The following is a 5,192-nucleotide window of genomic DNA, read 5'->3' as shown; positions in this document are numbered from 1 at the left end:
AATATTTATTCCTTCGTTGAAAATATGATTTATTTTGTAACGCATAAAAGTTACTACACGTGTTGATTATCCAAAATGGCGGCCTGTGAATGTTCGTAGTATATAGTGACATTTTATTAATGTGAAATCTATTACTTATCCGTTAATTATTTGTGACTTTATTTTAATAGTTGACGTATAATTGCAGTGGGAATGATATTATTTTGCATTTATTTAATGTGTATAATTGTTGCATGTATTCCGATGCGCACGTGTAAGAGCTATCATAACAATCCAAGATGGCCGCTCGTGAATGTCTCTAGTAAAAGTGTAGTGACGCGTCCTTAATTTGTTTAATACTGATATAATTATTCGTCTGTCGCTTATTTTCCTCTATTTTAGCGCAGTTAGAATTTTTAAATGACAATAGTATTGTTTGTGTAATCATTATAATGTGTATATATACTATGTGTTACTTTAATATAATAACATGTGGATTGTGTTATTGTTAATTTTTATAATTTATCAATAGCACTGTTTTATTGTTGTGTTTTGAGCAGTTTATTTTTATAGAGTGTTCGCTTAATTAATTTAATACTAATATGTGCATAGTGTGTTATTACCAGTTCTAGTGCATAACATAACCTTATTTCTCTATGCCAGAATTAATACAATTATGCTATATTAACTTAGTACAGTATAATAATTTCTTATCTTAATCGCGTTTGTCGTTGACACTCGGTTAATCGGTCGTGATTAATTCCTAACCTATTCCTATATTATTGGCTATTTTCTGTTTCTTTGTTACGAAGTTGTCGTTACCTTGTGCGTGTAATCTGCCGCCTTTACATAGAATTTTGGAGCTAATCTATACATTGCTAGTTAAAATCTTTATTCTTTATAGGTTCTACAATTCTAATCCTTCAACGCTGAGTCCTTTACCTGGAACGCGTTTGGTATCTTCTGGTTCTTCGTTACATGTCTAACACTTATCAAGACTACTTTTACTTATCCTAGAATTGTAAGTATATATATAGATTATATAAAACACTATAATTTGTAAATATCGGTATAGTAAAATAGTCTGTCCACTATCTTGTTCGCTAAGACCGCTTCGTCAACGTTGGATTATTTGTTATGGCGTCACAAATTTTTCCTTGATTATCCAGTTCCCTGTTGCCGTCTTGACTGTTTCGGTGGTGTCTGATTCAGTATTCCATAAGTATTCACTTAAGTTTGATAGTAGGCTTCTTGTAACTGCGTCGGCTTTAATGTATATCTTCCAATGTGAGTAACGAGCTTCTTATTATTATCAATTTCTATTCCAAGATGGTTTACAACATTCTTCCCCTTTTTAGGTTATAATTGGTTACCTCGGTATTTATTACCTTCGATATCTTCATACCATCGTATATTATGTTTTGCAAAGTTGGATCCGTAGCCAATTCTCGTGGAGTTCTTGCATGCACACTTCCTTCTACGATGATTGGTTGTTTCTTTTCTTGTTTGCTAAGACCATTCCGTCAGTGTTGAATCGTTTGTTATAATGTCACTAATTTTTGACTTTCCAATTTTATCACGTCTTCTTGACGATTCCAGTAGTATCAACTTCGATTCTTTGTACACATTTACTCCAATTTGGTAGTTGGTTTCTCATCACTGCGTTGACCCTTGTATAAACTTCTTCGATGTGAGTAGTAAATTATCGTTGTCACTCACTTAACCTATCTTAGTTATTTCTTAACTCTTCCTGCGCTTATTAATTGATTTTATTTCTTCTTATTAAAGACCACTGTGTCAACGCTGAGTTATTTCGTTATAATGTCATTAATTTTCTTGATTTTCGCGGTTTTATTTTCGATTGGCCAACTGTAAGTCTGTTGTCGAGCATCAATTATTGATTGTTATCGTGCTTCTTTTAGTTTAATTGAAATATTATTGGAAGTCTTTAATAGTATTATTCTCTTCCATATATATTAAGGCAATTGAGGTTAGTTCATTCATTCGTTTCTGCTGACAGTCGTATACTATGTTCTATGGAGTGGGTCCACAACTTGTTTCTGCGAAATTCCTGCATGTACACTTCCTTCTACAATGATTAATTGTGCACTAGGTGCTTTTAACTTTCACTGCTTTTAATTATTTTATTGAATTTACATGTTGTGTATTTAAATGATGGTTAGAACACACACATAGTAATTTTCCTTTTTCTTTTACGTTTCTACTATCTGCATGATTCGATAAACAGTGTCACACTTCCTTTGGTTTAGGCACAATATTGTTATAAACATTTAGTAGTATTATGTTTTGCATCGAAACAATTAAAGTTAATTCCTACATTTGTTTCAGTTGGCTGTCGTAGATTATGTTCTACGGATATGGACACATAACCTGTCTTCGCACATACACTTCCTTCTACGATGAAGTAATTGTTCACGAGGTACTTTTCACTTCCACTGTTTTGTAATTATTTTATTGAATTACACATTTTATATTTAAGTAATAGTTAGAGCACGCATAGTAATTTTCCTTTTTCCTTTTAGGTTACCACTATCTGCAGTATTCGACAAACAGTGTTGTTCCATATACTACCGTACTCCATTGTCTCTTGAAATCGTTCTTGTGGTCTGTTTCGATTGTGTTAGTTTTAACTTGTTCGAATGTATTGTTCGTGGAATCCCTTTTACTTTAATCTTGACGTTTCATGTGTGAATTCTGACAATAGTGCCTGGTTTATTGAAGTGTGTTAATATGCCTAGGTGTTTTATATATTTTATATCTAGTTGTATATAAGATATATTTTGTTTATTGTGGTTTTGTATGTCCATATTTGCTGTATATTAAATTGCTTGATATTTCCTATTTGTTATAAAGGTGTGTATTCCTATCGTTCCATTCCTTTTTCCTTTCCTTTGAATTATTCATAAAGTTATTACGAGATTTGATTAAATTGTCGAATTGTAGGTTATCCTGATTGAATATAGTATTATGTCGTGATTTATTAATTAATTTGCGAGTCAATTTTGGTTAATTGGTTCTTCATAGTTTATCCTTAGTCGAATTATGAAATTATGGGTTATGTTGTACTCTTTATATTTACTACTTCGTTAGAGTACATATTTTCACTTTATTGCCCTCGTATACTAATTCTCTATATATGACCGCATTTAATTAATCTTTTATTAAACAATTTCCATTTTCGTTGTATCGTGCGTTCGTTTTGGATATTCGAATTCTCACTCGCGTTATTTGTATATTGCGGTTTTCCGTTTTTCGGAACGTAGCGCGGGACGTGCCAACACTCCATTTTACACGCCAAATGTAATGCACGACCGTTTCAGCGTCGAAACAAGCCTTACAGCTCGCAAATCGCGATGATTTCGTCGATCATAACGAAAACTAGCAGTCATTTCCTCCCGTTGGAGATATTTCGACGTTTAGGCGCTGATTTCACTCTATTTTACACGCCAAATGTAATGCACGCCCATTTCAGCGTCGAAACAAGTCCAACAGCTCGCAAATCGCGATGACTTCGTCGATTTTAACGAAAACCAGCCGCCATTTCCTTCCCGTTGAAGATATTTCGACGTTTAAGCGCTCATTTCACTCCATTTTACACTGCAAATGTAATGCATTACCGTTTAAGAATCGAAACAAGCAAAATAGATAGCAAATCGCGATGATTTCGTCGATTTTGACGAAAAGTAGCCGCCATTCCCTGCCCGTTGGTGATATTTCGACGTTTAAGCGCTCATTTCTCTCCATTTTACACTGCAAATGTAATGCACTGCCCTTTAAGCGTCGAAACAAGCAAAATAGCTCACATATCGCGATGATTTCGTCGATTTTGGCGAAAAGTAGCCGTCATTTCCTTCCCGATGGTGACATTTCGACGTTTAAGAGCTCATTTCACTCCATTTTACACTGCAAAAGCAATGCACTCCCGTTTAAGCGTCGAAACAAGCGAAACAGGTCGCAAATCGCGATGATTTCGTCGATTTTGACGAAAACTAGATGTCATTCCTTCCCGTTGGAGATATTTCGACGTTTAAGCGCTCATTTCTCTCCATTTTACACTGCAAATGTAATGCACTGCCCTTTAAGCGTCGAAACAAGCAAAATAGCTCACAAATCGCGATGATTTCGTCGATTTAGACGAAAACTAGCCGTCATTTCCATCCCGTTGGAGATATTTCGACGTTTAAGCGCTCATTTCACTCCATTTTACACTGCAAAAGCAATGCACTCCCGTTTAAGCGTCGAAACAAGCGAAACAGGTCGCAAATCGCGATGATTTCGTCGATTTTGACGAAAACTAGCCGTCATTTCCTTCCCGTTGGAGATACTTCGACGTTTAAGCGCTCATTTCACTCCATTTTACACTGCAAATGTAATGCATGAACGTTTCAGCGTCGAAAGAAGCCCGACAGCTCGCAAATCGCGATGTTTCCGTCGATTTTGACGAAAACTGGAAGTCATTCCTTCCCGTTGCAGATATTTCGACGTTTAAGCGCTCGTTGTACTCCATTTTAGACTGCAAGTGTAATGCACGTCTGTTTCAGCGTCGAAACAAGCCTTACAGCTCGCAAATCGCGATGATTTCGTCGATCATAACGAAAACTAGCAGTCATTTCCTCCCGTTGGAGATATTTCGACGTTTAGGCGCTGATTTCACTGTATTTTACACGCCAAATGTAATGCACGCCCATTTCAGCGTCGAAACAAGTCCAACAGCTCGCAAATCGCGATGACTTCGTCGATTTTAACGAAAACCAGCCGCCATTTCCTTCCCGTTGGAGATATTTCGACTTTTAAGCGCTCATTTCACTCCGTTTTGCACTGCAAATGTAATGCATGGCCGTTTCAGCGTCGAAAGAAGCCCAACAGCTCGCAAATCGCGATGATTTCGTCGATTTTGACGAAAACTAACTGTCATTTCCTTCCCGTTGAAGATATTTCGACGTTTAAGCGCTCGTTTCACACCATTTCACACTGCAAGTGTAATGCGCTACCGTTCCAGCGTCGAAACAAGCAAAATAGCTCGCAATTCGCGATGATTTCGTCGGTTTTGACGAAAAGTAGCCGCCATTCCCTGCCCGTTGGAGATATTTCGACGTTTAAGCGCTCATTTCACTCCATTTTACACTGCAAATGTAATGCATGAACGTTTCAGCGTCGAAAGAAGCCCAACAGCTCGCAAATCGCGATGATTT

General features: G+C 36.5%; 1 long non-coding RNA gene across 6 annotated transcripts; it reads left to right on the top strand.

Annotated features, from left to right (window-relative positions):
- On the top strand, window positions 1–2,841 carry LOC117160439 (uncharacterized). 6 transcript variants are annotated; one of them, XR_013059729.1, is made up of 4 exons: window positions 1–91; window positions 884–1,000; window positions 2,329–2,419; window positions 2,523–2,841. It is a non-coding gene; the product is annotated as an uncharacterized LOC117160439 (long non-coding RNA). The 6 variants fall into 6 exon arrangements; XR_013059730.1 differs by lacking the exon at window positions 1–91 and adding an exon at window positions 278–307; XR_013059726.1 differs by lacking the exon at window positions 1–91 and adding an exon at window positions 282–385.
- Window positions 2,842–5,192: the final 2,351 nt, after the last annotated feature.

Source organism: Bombus vancouverensis, chromosome 12 (assembly GCF_051014615.1).
Source record: "Bombus vancouverensis nearcticus chromosome 12, iyBomVanc1_principal, whole genome shotgun sequence".
NCBI classification, from domain to species: domain Eukaryota; kingdom Metazoa; phylum Arthropoda; class Insecta; order Hymenoptera; family Apidae; genus Bombus; species Bombus vancouverensis.
This window is presented reverse-complemented; position numbering and strand designations above follow the sequence as displayed.